The sequence below is a fragment of the Stegodyphus dumicola genome, chromosome 1, assembly GCF_044657685.1.
Source record: "Stegodyphus dumicola isolate Sdum_Otavi_A_Nest chromosome 1, ASM4465768v1".
NCBI lineage: Eukaryota > Metazoa > Arthropoda > Arachnida > Araneae > Eresidae > Stegodyphus > Stegodyphus dumicola.
The window spans coordinates 296,426,752-296,444,977 of record NC_140768.1 but is presented as its reverse complement, the minus strand read 5'-3'; the positions used below and the strand labels follow the sequence as shown (position 1 = coordinate 296,444,977).

The following is an 18,226-nucleotide window of genomic DNA, read 5'->3' as shown; positions in this document are numbered from 1 at the left end:
AGTAGATTTTCAGTATTAGTGTCAACATTCATGTGATTATTCGATTTTCAGTAGTTGCAGAATTGCTGAACCACAGATTTCCCATATTTTTCTGAGTCACAAATATAAAGCTCAAACTTAATTTCTAAAATTTTTTTCCTCTTTTCAAAATCATACAAATGTACACTGATGTGTTACTAATGCCATGAACTATATTGTGTGTGTATATTACAGTGTGGATGTGAAAAGGAATTTATGTAGTGTTTCGACGACTGTAAATGTATTTTTTAAAGCTGTCTTGAGTAATATTGGCTAGATTCAGTCCTTTAGAAAAAGGGAAATTATTAATACAAAAAATAACTGAAATACACAATCTCATTAAAAAAAATTTATTTTTAAAAACCTATTAAAAGCTACAAAGATAGACAATAGCATACATTATTACAAAAATATAATGTTACTGCAGAAGTAAGTCAACAGTTTAAAAATTAAAGCAGGTGAATTCACATAACAAACAATTAGTTCTAAATGAAACGTTTCTAGAAGTTCATTTAGAATCTTTATTGAAGAAAGTTCACTTGGTGTCTCCTTGTGGTGTACTGAACTATGAAAATGTAGCAATCTATAGAATGTATCCTGTTATATTTTAGAAAGGTCCCAATTCAGTTTTTTTCCCTGTTCTCATGTAGAGAGTGAATACAAGTCATTTTTCATTACACAGTCCAACACAGAAGCATCTTTCTTCTTGGGAAGACAGCCTCTGCATGTTTAGCTAAAATGAATTAAACAAATCAATCAGCGCATCAAACAGAAATTCACATAAACAGAAAACAAGCACCTTTGTTTGTTTCAAGTACTTGACATGGGAAAAAACATCATGAAGAAGCAAAATCACTGACATCTAACTATCTGTAGCAGCTACATATATGACTGCATTTTTGTACACTAATCAGATTATTAGTATGCAGAATATAAGCATGATTTTAGGACATCACATACCTAGTAATTTTTTATGAATGATTTCATTATTAGCAAACCATACTCATGAACAACTGAAATGGTATCATAGCACAGTGGTATAAACAAAGTGAAATGATATTCAGTGATATAACTCACGTCTGCCTCACCAAATGATTATGAAGTGCTGCAGCATCATTTTCTTCAACTTTCATTTCAGGGATGAGCAAATATATTCAATCATATGCCGCAAATGTTCATTTTGTGACAGATCAGGTGAATGTGAGAGAAATACTATTTACCTGTATTACTATATCTTCAAGTGATCCCAAGATCATTTTTTCAACAGGATAACATCTGGCCACAAATTGCTCGACTGACCATAAATACATTTATAGGTATACAAGTAATACCTTAGCAAGCACTTTCATCTGATATCTCACATAACAAACATTTATGGAATATGATTGAATACATCTGCTCCTCCCTGAAACAAGAGATGAATTGTGAAGTTATCAATAATGTGTTTCCATAGGTACCGCAGGATATTATTCAGGCACTCATTGGTTAGATGCAATAATGAATGCATGAAATTAATATTATCTTTTTGTTCTTTGTATATTTTTGAAAATTAAACTATTTGTTATGTGCTTGACTATTTAATTATGCACAAAGTCTGGTCTTTATCAAATAATTTATTCATGGTGTGGCATTTTCTCTGCCTTACATTGTATTTTATCACATGCTAAAGTAAATAAAATAACATGATCATAAGTTTTATTTTGAACTCATACTTTTTTACTTGCAACCATTTAAATGAGGAAATAGTGAAAATATGAAAATGAGCTGTTATTTAATTTATTTAAAAATAAAACTTAATTATGCATCAGAAAACTGTAAGTAGCTATAGACAGCTATAGTATTTCTCTCGCATTGTTGTACACAAATTATGAGCATTTGTAAATTTACAGCAACTTATTTAAAAATAGAAATCCTCAAAACAAAATAAAACAAAAATTCAAGTAATCAGAAAGACAAACTGATGTTATGGATATTTATAATCATTTATTTAACTATCATTTAGATATATTAAAAAATTATATTACATTCATATGTTTTACATGCTTTTATGTAACTCACTCATAGTTTTTATTTAAATTTAAAATATGAAAATAAAAATTTCTAAAGGATGTAAATGCTATTATTAATCAATACTTGACACAGTCATAATAATAAAGTATTGGAAAGACAATTTTCTCGAACCAAAAAGATCTAGAATAACAATTTATCAATGATTCCACCTTTTTTGCTTTTTTAACTGAAACTAAGTAGAAATAAAGCCTGAGAAATTAGCTGATAAATTAACATTGCAAAAATACAGAAAAAAATCCCAAGTGCAAAACTGCATTTTATATTTAATTAATAATTTCGTATGAAATAAGTAGGTTATTTTTATTGTCAAAAAGAATTTTCTCTTAATTTGGCAGGCTGTTCAAGTACTTCAGATGATTTAACGGCTTTCCCTCCTCCCTCGCCGCTGAATGATAAACAGTTTTGCCTTTCAGCACTTGGTTTCCACTTCCTTTCCCTTTCATCTATAAACAAATGACTGATTTACGGGTTCTGGGATCGGGGGTTAAAAGAATAAAGTCGTTATTCCATTAATTTATTTCAGATGACATGACATAACACAAAATATTCTAGAATAAACAAGCAGAAGGACATATTTATGATATTTCTCTGCACTTATAGCCATGAATTATTGAAATTTCTCTAACGGATTTTCTGTTATGCTTGTTTACTGCTAAATATGGTAACATTTACAAGTTTTTAGTATAAAAGGAATACAACCAAGACTTTTATTAAACCTCTGAAATAAAAAAAAAATCAATTAAACTTTAACATATGCATGAAAAAACCGTTTCATGGCTTGATTTAAAAAAAAAGAAAAAAATCTGAAAGGTTTCCGATGTACTCAAACTATACAATTCAGTTCCACAGCAATACCCCAAATTAATTTTAAAATGAGCTTATCTTTAAAATTTCCGATAGAGAGTCTCCTGCGCTGGAGATAAAAAATGTCCCCCCCCCCTTCGCACAGTGTTGCCATTGCTCAATTTGAAATCAATTAGTTTTTTAATCACAAATTCGTTGAAGTGTTACAAAATCTGAAATCCATAATAAAACAAATTTCAAATTCAAATTAGGGCTTCCACATGCCCATATTCTATGGAAGATTACGTTATTCAAATTTTGATGGCTCTAGGTACCGTTGTTTTATCACAATGCGAGAAACATATACATTTATGCAGATTCTTCATTATTTAATTTCTTTAAATATAAGACAGGGCGATAATATATGACGGCAACGATTTGAAAAGTGATACAGCCTTTTAAAGTTTTCGACGCAAAATGCTAAAACGGAATTTATAGTCCTTCAGGGCAAATTGCCCTTTTGGACTAAAAAAAACTTTATTTTATTATAACATTTATTCCAGTTCAGTAGTATTTAAAATTCAAGGTACATTAAATTAAAAATTAGTTTTATTTTTTAACTGCACTAAATTATATATTTAAAGCTATGGATACTGTGCAGTGAAACAGCAGTTGAAATAAGTCATGTAAATCTTCCTTCCTGTGCTCAAATATATATAGACTAGTTATTATAGCATGTACACTGTTTTTTTTAAAAAAAAAGTTCAATATCTCCCGTTTTGCTGGGCCGATTGACAAAATTCAAATTTGGGTTTTTAATGTCTCGAAAGTGCGACTTAAGATATATATATTAAGTTTTTACGGAGAATTAATTATGTGAAATTTTTTCCTTTAATGATGCGTAATAAATATTTATTAATACTATGTGAAAAACTATTATTTTTTAAATTATAGATGGTATTATTCAAATTTTTACCTTTTTTTTTAAAACTTTCTTTCTAAAAGAGAAAAAAAAAAAAAAAAAAAAATCTGAAATGTTTCAGATTTTAAATTACGTCCAAAGGGGCGTTTTTTTAACGTTTTGAGTGTTACCTTTATTTATTAAATATCATGTTCTTTGCACTTAAACCATAAAATTCAGTTCAAGAGCAATATCGCAAAATAATGTTAAATTAAGCATATCTTTAGAATTTCCGATATACACAGTCTCGCGAGCTGGAGATAAAAGTATTTTTTTTTTTATATATAACGTTGCCATTTCTCGCTTTTAAAGCATTGAGTTTGTAAATCAAAAATTCGTTAAAGTTTTAAAAAATATAAAATCTATAATAAAACAAATTCCAAATTTGGGATTTCAGATGCCCATATTCGCAGTAGGATTTCGTCATTCAAAATTTGATGGTTTTATGTACCATTGTTTTATCACAATGCGAGAAATAGACAATCATTTATGCAGATTTTTCATTATTTAATTTCTTCAAATATAATGCAGGACTCTAACATTTTGTGGCAACAGTTTGAAAAGTGAACCGACGTTTATGAGTCCGACGCAAAATCGCAAAACGAAAACAATAGTCCTTCAGGGAAAAACCCCCTTTGGACTAAAAAAAAAAAATTATGAGTAAATTTTTATCTTTGACGTTTATCGTCTGCTACTTTACTTTAACTTCGTTTAAATCGATTTGTCTAAAACTGTGAACTTTCGTTTGATGTTTATTTGAATTTTATGAAAATATTTTATGACATTAACTGCATAATTTATTTCTAAGCAAGCTGTTGCTTATGAAGTGGCTGAAAGAGCGGCTGATACTATCCATATTTTTAAAGCACGGTATATTTTTATAGAAGATTTAGAATAATCATTTTTATAAAAGTCAAATTATGATATAAACATACAACCCACTAGAGACCGAATTAATGGAAGTTCAATGGTTATGTAGAAATGATCTGCAGCTACTTAATGGCTAGATATGTCAGCAGGTTCTGTTGACAAGTAAGAATAATTATATAAACGACATTCAACATTCTGGATTCAATTACCAATGAGGGTACAATGTTTATTAAACGAATTTAAGAAGTTTTTAAACATAAAAAATCGACTCATTTTTTATCCTAAAATGTATTTTTCTGCGTAACGTATTTTCATTATATCCTTAAAATTCTAATTTAGAATGTAATTGTCAAGAACTGAATTCTAATCATCAGTAATATAATAAAACATAATAAAACTTCACTTGGAAATTGCACTTAAACTAGGTCAGTTGGTTATTTGAACATAGAAAGAACATGGGAGCTATTTGGTTAAGATGCTTTCATACATTTGTAAAGAGAACCTAGAAAACTACGAAAACCAACCATGCAGCCTGGCTTAGACTTCGCAACAAACAATTAGTACTTATGCTAGGCAACTGGTGAGGCTCCAATTAAATCTCCAATTTAATATTTTATTTGTAAATATTTAAAATATTGTTGTATTCTTAGACACAAAAAGCAGAATTTAAGTTTTGTTAACTCGTTAGTAAACTACCAAGCCATAGTGCAAATGAATATTCAATTTCTTTTGCAATAATTGTATTCACTTAATATTCTTGGAATATGAGCTAAAGAAGGAATGTTCGTGGAAGATTAAAGAAGTGTTTAAATCCAGTGATATTAGGTTTGTCTTACAAGCTCAGGTATCAAAACGATTCTGCAATTGCCCGAGTAGTTGACTTGTAAATGGCTGTGAATTAAGCAGATGACTTTTAATCTTACGCTATTCAGTCAGAAAACATATTCCAAATATTTTGTATTGCATGACAATGCATTTTTTCATTATTCAATAACCAATCAGAGAACCGCTTGTGTTCTGAAAATAAGTATGTGTACTCAATCGTCCTACATGTTCTTCAAATTTGTCTTCTTGTGAATTTTTTTCTTTCTCTCTCAAAGGAAAGTTTTTTGACATTGAAGAGACAAAAAGAGTATGACATCTACTTTTAGAGGCATGTCAAAAACAGGTCTCTACAAGCCTTCTCTTCCATTACAAGTTGTGCATTCAGACAAAAAGTTGCACCAGCGTAAATTCTATAATCTATTTTTATTACACTCTGATTACTTTATTAACATACCGTGAATATATACTAAACCTTTTACTTCAGCGTCAGTAATTCGGAATTTTTGACAGCATTGTTGTCGGAACTAGGACTTAGAAGATAAGTCAAATTGAATATTTCGATAATCCAATAAATTCGAGATTAAATTTTCAATATTTTGTTTTCGGAGGGAGAGGAAATTTTTTAAGTTTTGGTCCATTATCTTAAGTATATTTGCTTCGACTCTTTATTTTTTCAATAAAAGCGAAAATCTTACGCATGGTTATACATATAATGCATAGCTTCAAATTAAAATTTAATAATATACAGGATGGTTGTAATTAAAGTTCCACTTTGAAATGGTCATAAAAGGAAATGTTAACAAATGTTATTAAACTTGGTAACCGTGTAAAGGAGGTCATGGGAATTTTTTTCCGCGAAAAAAAAGAAAGTTCGAAACCTCACCACCAGAGGGAAAATGGCGCTGTTTGCAATATGGTTAAATGAAATATGAGTCGGAATCTAACTTAACCTTTTGTTACACGGGTTTAATATCTTGTATACCCTTAAGAAACTTTGAAGTAAGTAAATTACCATTTAAAGGCGTTAAAAGTCAATAAAAGTCGAGTGTGCCATCTCTAAAGGGAGAAATTTGTCCCTTTAGTAAGGGAGAAATTTGTCCGTGAAAACCACGAATTAGCGATTAGAAAATGTGAGATCGCAAATCACTCGCATACAATCTGGAAATCATTTTCTTACGAATCGCTAATTTGTAATTTTTTAAGCCTGAACTCGGTCCTAAAACATGAAGATGCTGATTCAAAACGCTTTTATGGATTTGGGCCAAAGAAATCCCTCATGTTATCTACCTAGTTCCATTGCATTCTCCTACTGCATTCCATTGCCTAGCAGTCCATTGCATAGTCATTCCACACTGTTTGGTGTGGAATGATAGCTAGTTTCATAAGTGAACCATTTTACTCTGAAGAGCAGTCGACGGCTGGACCACTGTGATTGCAGCTCGCTTAGAGTTAATGTTAAAATGTTTCGTGATACATGAACTGCAGTAACGTGGTATTTTAGACACTACGATTTTTATGCAGGGCTGAGTGACACCTCACATGTGTCGCACAGTTACTTAGGGAACATTTCACGAATGAACGTCTTATAGGCCGACACTTTCCCTCTTCCCAACAGACCTCAACCTCTGTGACTTTTGCCTATGGGGTTATCTCAAAAGCAGTGTTTATGGTGATAATCTAAACAATTTGACAGAAATGAAAAATGTGATACACCGACATGTCCGTAACATTCCTCCTGATATGCTAAGAGCTGCTGTTGAGAATGCAGTAACAGGATTTAACTTGCTCTCGGAAAATGCTGGACGCTACATTGAACATGCTTTGTAACACTTTTCAGAAACAATTAAACACATTTTAAACCGATGTTTTCATGTCTTATTTTATTTAACAATATTGCATACAGTGCCATTTTTCTCCTGGTGGTGAGTTTTTTAACTCTTTTTTTCCCGCGGAAAATAAATTCCCATAACCTCCTTTACACGATTCCCAAGTTTAATAACATTTAGTCCCGTAGTTTTCCTTTTATGACCATTTCAAAGTGCAACTTTAATTATAACCACCATGTAAATTAAACTTTAAAAGTTTAAAGTTTGGTTCAAGTCCCAGCTTTAACCCCTTCGTGGCGGGTAGCGCAAACGTGCGCTTATCGCGGAGGCCGGCAGTGTCTTATGCGAGCCTCTGTCTAGGGCCGGGGACTTTTTTGCTATTAAGCCTAAATCCATGAAATTTCCGAAGTATCAACGCATTGTTTAATAATGCTCTATAGTGTATTTAAACGGCTTATGCTTTATAGATATTTTATATATATATATATATACTTTAATTACCTTATTTCTTGTTTAAATGCATATTTTACACTTTTCATTACTCACCATTTTGTGACTTTTAACATTATACATCTGAAAACTAAATATATTACTTAAAATTCTCTTTTCATATGAAAAATTTAAAAACAGGGATCTACACACAGCCCTACGTTTCATTCCTTGCACTCGTAATAACTCATTTGCCGTTTTGGAGGATTTTTCCAGGAATGTGAACAAATAAAGCATCGTCGTATCATTTTCTTATCAGTCTCTTCTGAAAAAAAATTTGGAAAATGTGATAGTGATACTACGTTACATAGTATGACTATCACTACTATCAGAATCTGTTTCAGAATCAATATCTGAAATATTTTGCATCATTTCTGCTATTTCATGCTCTGTTAAACATTTTCGACGCTTCGACATTGCAACGGTAAAAACAGAATGAATTCACGTCTAACAAGATCTAATTATTTTCTAAATACTGAACTGCAAACCGAAATACCCAACACTTTAACAAAAATAAAACTTCTCTACTTACAATAAACAACTACCACAAGCGAATTTAAAGAGACGTCATAAAGCACGCCATTCAGAAAGATTTATTTCCCCTTTTGCTTATATAATCAAAAACACGTGTATGTGAGTCATGCTTCTTTCATTTCAAGTAAAAGGTCTAATGTACATGTATCTGAAACCATATGGACATACAGTGCCATCTTGTGGCAGAAATTATAGTTTTTAAAACGTTCCAGGACACTGGCACAAATACGTGACAGTCGGCGCTGAACGGGAAAATGCTCTGGCACGCCTGCGTGTCGGCCGGGAAGTGAGTGTGTTCGTTGCTGGCACGTAGACGTGACAGTCGGCGCGAAGGGGTTAAAAATATATATATAAATTTTTATATTAATCCTCTTAAAAGAATGTTTTAAGAAGCTAATTTTTCTCTTGCATTGTAGATTGTATAAAAAACATGATTTTTAATATGATTGTTTCAGACGATATAAGAATCGGGTCACTCGGTGGTACAGAATAAACACTGCTGGACAGAATAAACACTGCCGGGATTTTATTTCGTTGTCGTTTAGCAAAAAAAAAAATTAATTAAAATATTTATCCTTTGGACTTTGTTTTAAACTTTATTTATAGTTAAAATGACTAGAAAATGAAAAGCTGTTTTCAGCTGAAATGCAATTCATGTAATTGATATTTTTAAAAAATTGACAAGAATGCAAAATTTATGGAAGTCTAGCAATCGAAAAATCTTAATTTTCTTGTGTGAGCACTGAAAATAACTGTTGAAGGAAAGAAAAAAATTAGGGAGAAAAGTAAGCAAAAGTTTGAAGAGAAATTTGGCTGTCAGACATACCAAGATGTGTAAAAAAGTTGGATGCTTTTGAATATACTTTCAGGATACTTCAAAAGAATTTAGGTGTTCAAAGAGGACTGTACTTGGACGTGTACACCAGCAAATACCATCAATTCAGCTTGTGTTAACAGAAAAGACAAAAACAATATCATTGCAGATTAAAGTGAAGAGCGACTGGTTTTAGACTATATGGTTGTACAAATTTAAATTAAGTTATAGAACATCATATCGTATCATAAACCGAGAATCTCATGATTTCTCAGTCGAATTATTTGAAGATTCAGGAGTTTATCTAGAGACGTATGTGGATGTCACCTAAAGACGTTTGTTTTTTTCCCCCTCTTGATGAAACAGCGGCCGAGCGGTAAAGTCACTCAATACTGGTAGTTCGGTACGAGGTTCAAATCCGGCGAACGGACTGACTGCATGGGCGTGATAGTGGTTTTCGCCATGTGTAATGTGTATATGAATCAGTTCCCTTTAAAAAGTCCTCCACGAAGGCACTCCTTCCCTTAGGCAGATAGCCCTAGTGTGCTTTGCCATAATTAAATAAACCAAAATCTCTTGATGAAACCAGTCTTTCCTTTCATCTCATAGCTTCAAAATGCTTAGCCACCAAAGACTAATAAAGGCTCTGACCAAACACTGATGAAATGGATTGAATTCGATTATTAAGGTACAGCAAAGCAGGGCTATCTGCCTAAAAGGAAGGATGCCTTCGTGGAGAACTTTCTAAGGCAAACCAGCTGGCATACACGTTACACATGAGAAAATCCACGAAAATGGCCATGCAACCAGCCCGTTTACCAGGATTCGAACCGCGGAGTGAACTACCAGTGTCCAGCGACTTTACCGTTCAGCCATTTGTGAGCCTTTATGAAATGGAAGGCGATAACTTCATTTAAAATGATTGTCAGAAATACCAGGATGTTTCAAAAAGTTGGATGCTTTTTAATATACTTGCAGAATGCCTGAAGAAAAAGAGCAAAAATGAATTAGAATGCCTGAAGAAAAAAAAGAAAAAATAAATTTTTGCATAAAATTTAGTATTTTTTTTTTTTTTTTAATCCTATGATATTTGATTCTTGCAATTTCAGAAATAAAATATTTGACTAAAATATGAATAACATTTTAAGAAACCAAACGTAGGATGATAAAATTGTGTAAAGCAATGGGCACAATGATAAAACTGTTTAAAGCAGTGTATGCAAGTCATCCTAAGTTATAATGTTGGTTACACATCTCTCTTATTTATATATCTTTTCTGAACGGAACATTGAAAGGCATGTTAACTGTGTTTTACTGTATTTTCTCTTTTTATATATGCAGTTTTCAAATGCATCGTAGTCTGGGTTACAAAGTATTCTTCCGAAAGAAACGCAATTCAAATAAATAAAATCAAATTCTGGAAAATTTATATTAATAAATATATTTAAAATGCTCAGTTATAGAAAATTTTGAAATAATTATCTGAAGAGACAATACAACACTAAGAATTAAAATAAAAGTCTAAAAATTTAAAAATTACCTAAAATAGCAACTATTACAAAAAATATAGTATAACGAAAACTATTTGAAAAAAAAAAAATAATAATAATAAACGATGCACCTTTGATTTAAACTACACAGTTCGAATGAGAAAATAGAAAATTTTAAAACAGTTATTCGAAAGAAACCATGCAACTTAAACAATTAAAATGAAATTCAAAAAAGAAAAAATATTTAAAATGATAACAATTATAATTAAAAATTACTTATACAGACCATTATCTGAAAAAAGAAACGATCGTGACTTTTCCCCCTCATGCACAAAAGGAAAATAGGTTGACATACAAGGGCAGTCTGATAAGTACTTAGCCTCACCGCCCAATGGCGCCACTATCGTAAGAGAAATTTATTATTGTGTAGTACATCCTTGTAGACGGCTACTGTCAAAATTTCAGCCATATTGGATTTGTAGTTTTGTTTTGACAGCGTGTAGAAGCGGGCGTGTCTGCGGATTTTAAAATTTCAGCCATATTGTATTTGTAGTTTTGTTTTGACAGCGTGTAGAAGCGGGCGTGTCTGCGGATTTTAGAAAAATGGAAAAAGAGCAATATTGGTGGGTGATTCAATTCTTGTTTTTGGAAGGGAAATCGCGCAGCAAAATCAAAGAGCGCTTGGATGCTGTGTACGGTGACTCTTCTCCTTCAATGGTGACCGTCAAAAATTGGTTTAAAGAGTTTCAACGTGGTTGCACGTCAGTTTTTGATGAGCCACGCCCAGGTGCCCCAAAAACGGCTACCGTGGAGGATAACGTGACAAAAGTCCATGATCTCGTATTGGCAGACCGCCAATTGAAGGTGCGCAAGATAGCTGAGACAGTAGGCATCTCAAAAGACCGCGTGGGTCATATCCTGCATGAAATATTGGGCATGAGAAAGCTGTCGGCTCGATGGATGCCACATTTGCTCACTCTGGACAACAAGCGCATCCATGAGACCACTTCAGAGCAGTGTTTGACATTGTTTAAGCGCAATCCGAAGGAGTTTCTGCGTCGTTTCGCGACCATTGACGAAACATGGATTCACTGGTACACACCAGAGACCAAGGAACAGTCGAAACAGTGGACTTTACCCGGCAAATGTGCTTCGAAGAAGACGAAGACTGTCCCATCGGCCAGAAAGGTGATGGCCACCGTTTTCTGGCATTCACAAGGTGTGATCTACATCGACGACCTGGAGAAGGACAAGACAGTCACAGGGCTCTATTATGCCGAACTATTGGGCCAATTCGACCTCGAGTTGCAGAAAAAACGGCCCCATTTGGGGAAGAAAAATGTGCTCTTCCACCATGACAACACACCGACTCACACCTCCGCCATTGCCACGGCCAAATTGGTCGCTGCTGGTCAAATGAATAAAAAAAAGTAAAGTTAATATTGTGTGGGTCCACCTTTTGCATTTATCGCTGCCAGTAATCTGTCTGCCATTAATAAAACCAGATTTGTTGTCATATCTGGTTAATTTCAGATCATGCTTGTTCAGTTTGATTTGGAATAGTTGTAATAGTTAGTTAGTTAGTTATGAGCACTGGTCCCCAGCCTACCTAGCAGGCGAAACCTGCCATATGGCTATGATGGGACAGGCCAAGCCACAAAGGCATAGGAAGAAAAAAAAAAAAAAAAAAAAAAAAAAAAAACCCACCCATAAAGTAGATACGTACATACATTCCAAACACTCTCAGTGAAATAGTATATAAATGTGTCGTTTCCATTTCTGTGGTTTTTCCTAAGTTCAAAATCTTTATAATTCTATATTCTATATAATTTTTATATTTACTTTCAATTAGTTATTATTATTCAAATCTTCTTTATATTATAAAAATTCATCTTAAATTTATAAGTTACCTCAACTATTTCTGTTTTCAGTATGATTTTCTGCTTTGTTATATCTCGATACCAATATTCTTCTTATTCTCATTCATAGTTTGCATAACATCTCTTGCAAATTTTCTAAACAATTTATAATTACTAAATAAATCCTCAAACTTCACAAATGTAAATTTTTCTCTCACACTTCCAGTCAGGCAACAGTCCTCGATGAAATGCTTGTAATAGTATACTCCTGGATTAGCCGATCAGGTTCATCCCATATCTGTTGTATAGAGTTTACACCTGGTGACTGAGGTGGTGAATGCACTTGGCTGAATATTTTATAGTGAATCATTCCCTAACAATATTAGCAGTATATTGAGTCATTGTCTTGTTGAAAGACACAGCTGCTTCCTAGCTGCAGTTTTTTAGCAGACTACATTACAATAGTTTCAGATATATAAATCTAATCCATATGTCTATTTATTGAAACTAATTTATCTACTTCAGCCATTACCATTGAGCTCGAAACCTTTATACTCTCTCCACCATACTTAATAGTTGATATCATATGGTCTGTCAATAAGCGAGCTGCTAGTCAATAATTAAAGTTAGACATGTAGGTTTATTTTTTAACCGCATAATACAATCACAATCTCAAATATCAATAACTACAATTAACTGCACTGTAAAATGTTAAAACATTCTTAGGGGTATGATCTTCTACACAGTTATGTTAACTGTGTAGAAGCTATTTGTCTCTTAAAAAGATTTTGAAAAAATAAGAAAATGACCAAGGATATAAAATGGAATGCAACAGAATTATCAGAAACTATAAAGTTTAAATAGTAGTAGAATTGTGTCATTATGACACTGTTGAGAAGATGCAAAGATTAAAAATAATTATTCTTTTCAGAATATCTATTACACTGGTAATTCAATTTGAGCAATTCATGTGAATATTATATAACCCATTAAATTGAATAATACAAGTTTCAAGCATATATTGTGTGCTATATAACAGTACATATTTATAAACACTCTGCCAACCAATGCAACAAGAAAAATAACATACCTGTAGTAAAATATGCCTTGAATATAAGCCAAGGGAAGAAAAGAAAATACAGGTAATTATTTAAAGTAGATTCAGAAAACTATAATTACAGATAAGTATATAGGTTATACCTGTGCACTAAATTGGGAGTTTTCTGTTAACTATTATTTCTATTAATATTCTGTAACTCTCAACAGAGCTACTGTTGGATAATATTACCAGTATTACCAGTATCTTAGAAATTTATTAAATTTATTTTAGAAACTGGAATTATTAAAAACTGTTTAATTTATTAAATGTATTAAAATTATTTTAGAAACTACCAAAATGCTATGGTTGCATTGTCCTCATTTCAAAATGAGAAATCGGCTCATTTTTAACTGTATACAATATGACGAAATGAAATCACTTTTGAAAGATCGCAAATATAAGCTGCATCCTTATTTTTCGCAAGTGATATTTGGATAAATATAGAGCTTATATTCAAGCCAATACAGTATGTCAAACTTTTAACTAAAGATGAGCAAATAGTTATGATCTAATGTACTGATCGAGAACCAAGAAGAACTATTGATATTTTTAAGAAGAAGGAAAATGAGAAAACTGCAGAGAAGAAACAGAGATAGCCATTAATTTTTGAACATATATTTATTTACTTAAAAATTACTGGTTAAACAAACAGTTTTGGAGAAACATAGTGGATGGAAAAAAAAAAGAAACTGCAATGCTCCTGGTTCTGTTTTCTGAATGAACCTTTTCTATGTAAATTTGATTTAATATGAATTCAAAATAAATATTTCATATCTTTTTGAGTTAACATGATCTGAGAAAGAAAAATTTTAAGAGTTTGTTTTAATCCAAAGGGTGTCAGTCTCAAAATGGTATTTTTCATCAAATCACTAAACGAGCTGAATCACTTTTGAAATAGTTGCCAACAAATATTATCACCCTGTATTTTATTCAGAGAAATTAAATAATGAAGAATCTGCATGAATGTATGTATGTTTCTTGCATTATTATGAAAAAACAATGGCAGCTAGACTTATCAAATTCTGAGTAATGTAGTCCTCCATTCAAATCACCTGGAAGCCCAAATTTTGAATTTGTTTTATTACTTATTTCATATTTTGTAAAACTTCAGTGAATTTTTTATTAACAAAGTGATTTTAAAGAAAGCAGGGGTAACACTGTATGGAATAAAACATTTTTATCTCCAGTGTGAGAGACCATCTATCAGAAATTCTAAAGATATGCTGTTTTAAATATTTTTATCCCAAATGCTTTTGAAATGTGCATGTGTGTGCAAATAAAAAAAAAGTCCTTTGGGTATAATACAAAATCTGAAGGCTTTCAGAATTCTAAAATCCTAAAAGCAATTTTTATTTGTGAACAAAGTAGTACAGTCAAAAGTCATTAATTCGGACACCCATAATCCGGAATGATCTATAATCCGGACCTCAAAGCTACAAACTTTCTGCGCAGCGCATGCGTCGCATTCACGCATGCGCACAGGCATTTACGAGAGCGCGTAAGACCCTTACGGCTGCGAATATGTTTGTGCGTATGCGCAATTAAATTGTAACGGAGTTATACGCTAAGCTAAAGTTATCTAATTCAGTTAATGTTGCCGATTGCGTTGTTCCTTAATCTTCGAATTGGATCCGGCTTATTATTTTTTGCAGACTGTTAGAGCAATTTTATAAAAGTAAGCTTGAACTTTCGATTATGTCAAATAGAATTTCCGATATATATTTACTACAAAGCGAAAGTATGTTTTGAAATCCGAAATCTGTTTATCAATTTCACGCTGCTCTGCGGCAGAGGGGGGGCAGAAACGTCATTATTAGATTATGATAGATTATAAAGATTATGTCAAATAGAATTTCCGATATATATTTACTAATATGTAATTTGTATCTACAAAGCGAAAGTATGTTTTGAGATCCGAAATCTGTTTATCAATTTCACACAGTGGATTGGAAGTTGATCTGTCAGCACTATCCTTATCTTCAGGGCAGATGTTTTTTATTTGGTTTATAATTCCATACTAAGTGTAGTATTTCATTCTGTCTTTGATATGATTTAAATCAAGTTCATCGTCATTATAATTCCCTTCCCATAGTGAAGAAAGTGACCCAGAGGTTATTGAAAACGAAAACATTTCCATTGACAAATTAGTCGGTATTCTCAACACAGCAATTATAGGACTTGAACAGCGGAACTTTGTAACTAAAGAAGAAATTATGTCTGTTTAATAGAATTAAAGAGAAAGTATTATCACATGAAACCAAGCAACTTACATTGCAGGAAATGTTTAATAAAGTAAACAAATAAATATTAAGCTTTTCCTTTTTGTAAATTTTGATACCCTTTAGATCATAATTGTTCTTTATTTCATAAATTACGGTTTCATATTTTTAATTTTGTAATTTCTGCATGCCATCTTACCATATTTAAACTGATGATCTATAATCCGGAATCGCCGAAGTCCCGACGAGTCCGGAACGACTTTTGACTGTATCCGTACATGTACTCGGAACTTATCCATGCCGAGCAGTAAGTCATGTGAATAGATTGCCTAACAGCTAATAGAGGACAGTGAAGAATTTATCCATGCCGAGCTGTAAGTCACATTACTAAATGCATTAGCTTTTCTTATTGTTTATAAACTCTATGTAATTAGAATTTGGGAACGAAACCAGTGCTTTTTATCTCAGAAGGTATTCAGTATACAGCTATATATTTCAAAGTGATATTCAACATAGCTCATAATAATTGATATATTTTTCTGTAATCCAATATCACATAATTCTATTAACAAGCTGAAAAGAAAAGTGATTTCTTTGGAACTTAAAATTCAAATTTTAGATAGTCTTGCATTTTGGACAAGATGTTATGTCTGTAGTAAAACATTTTGATGTACATGATGCTACTTTAGGAACTTATAAGAAAAATTAAGCTGCAATTAGCAAATCGGTATATTCTGGGGGGGGAAGTGTTAATTCATTGTCTTTTACAAAAGGTATTATCAAGGAATTAAAGTGAAAAGAATCTGGTAATATGAATAGAAGATAAGTCATAAAAAAGAGAACCAATAGAAGGAAATGCTATTAAACAAACAGCACTAAAAATCTATAGTTAGAATGAAGAAAAGGAGTGATCACTTCATCTTAAATAAAAACAGAGAACAAAATTATTAAAAAGATAGGACTGAATGCACGTAACTAAATCAAGGAAAATTGCTGGTGGTTTTAAGAAAGCTAAGGATTGTGCGACCTTGTTAACAAACTCCAGTAGGTCTCATGTTAAAAGCACTGCTGATAAATTAAAACCTATGCTCCAATTCAATGAAAAGCATTGATATCAATAAAGTTCACTGGACAGCAAAGAAGAATTGGATGACTACTGTTATCCTTACAGAATGGTTTAACAAATGTTTTGTTCCAGAAATCAGCCGGTATATGAATGTGAAGATCTCAAATTTAAAATTCTTCTGATTCTTGACAAAGCAAATAAAAAATTCTTCTGGTTCTTAACAAAGCATCTGATCCTTCTGTCTTGGAACACACAAACATACAAATTTCGACCCCTTCACGTTTGTCTTCTGCTCGTGACGTCACTGACCAGTCAGATGCTTGTGCTCAGGCTTTATTCTTCAAAACGGTGTTGGTGGGGAGCAGCGCTGGAACTGTCTGAACAATTCTGCATGACAGTTTGTGTTACCAGAAGGTGGGCACTCGGTGGATTCCGAAGAAGCTCAGTGAACTGCAAAAGGAACTGAGTGAACCCACTTTCCTTAAGCACATGATAACTTGAGACGAGAGTTGGTGCCATCATTTCGAGCTAGAGACAAAGCAGTACAGCACGCAATGGAAGCATGCATCATAACCACTTCCTAAAAATTGAAAGTTGTATTTTTAGAAAGGCAAGGTGATGCTCACTGTCTTCTTCAACATCCAATGTCTGATGTCGTCGAATTTCTCAAGAATGGAAAAAACATTAACAGTGATGTGTACTCTGAGACACTCCATAACCTACACAAGTCCAACAAGAGCAAACGGCCTGTGTTGCTCATGGTGGGAGTGATTCTGCTCCACGATAACGTGCCTCCACACATCTCCACAGTCACACAAAGTATAATAACCAAATTCAAGGTCGGAGAAGCTTCAGCATCTGCTGGACATGTTGCCCTGCAATTTCCATGTGTTTGGTCCACTAAAAAAAATCATCTCAAAAGAAAGGAAGTGCTTCAACTCAAAAGACAAACTAAAGGAAAGCAGTGGCTCTTGTCACAGGCACAGGAATTTTGATACGGGGAAATCCTTTGGCTCGTGAAACAGTGGTATAGTCGTGTCATGCTTGTGATGATTATTTGTGAATAAAGACTTCAACAATACTCATGTCATTTCATATCTTGAACACCCCTTACAATAAAGAAAACTTCAGTGTATTACAAGGAAAAAGTTCTCTAAATCACAAGAAAATCATACCATGACATAAATAGAAGCAAGTGATGTTACTTCAACACATTTCCAGAAATTTTAGAGGTCACAGTCTATAGAATTTTTAACCTAGCAGTGCTCAAAAATGCTACGTTACAAAGATGGAGTTTTGATTT

General features: G+C 32.6%; 1 protein-coding gene across 6 annotated transcripts in view; it reads right to left on the bottom strand.

Annotated features, from left to right (window-relative positions):
• Positions 1 to 352: 352 nt before the first annotated feature.
• The window catches only part of LOC118203721 (uncharacterized), a 75,898-nt gene continuing 58,024 nt past the window's right edge, over positions 353 to 18,226 (bottom strand). For all 6 annotated transcript variants that reach the window (XM_085808776.1, XM_085808778.1, XM_085808769.1 and 3 more), the window contains one exon: positions 353 to 751. The gene's annotated coding sequence lies outside the window, so the exon portion shown is untranslated. The remainder of the gene's footprint in view (positions 752 to 18,226) is intronic.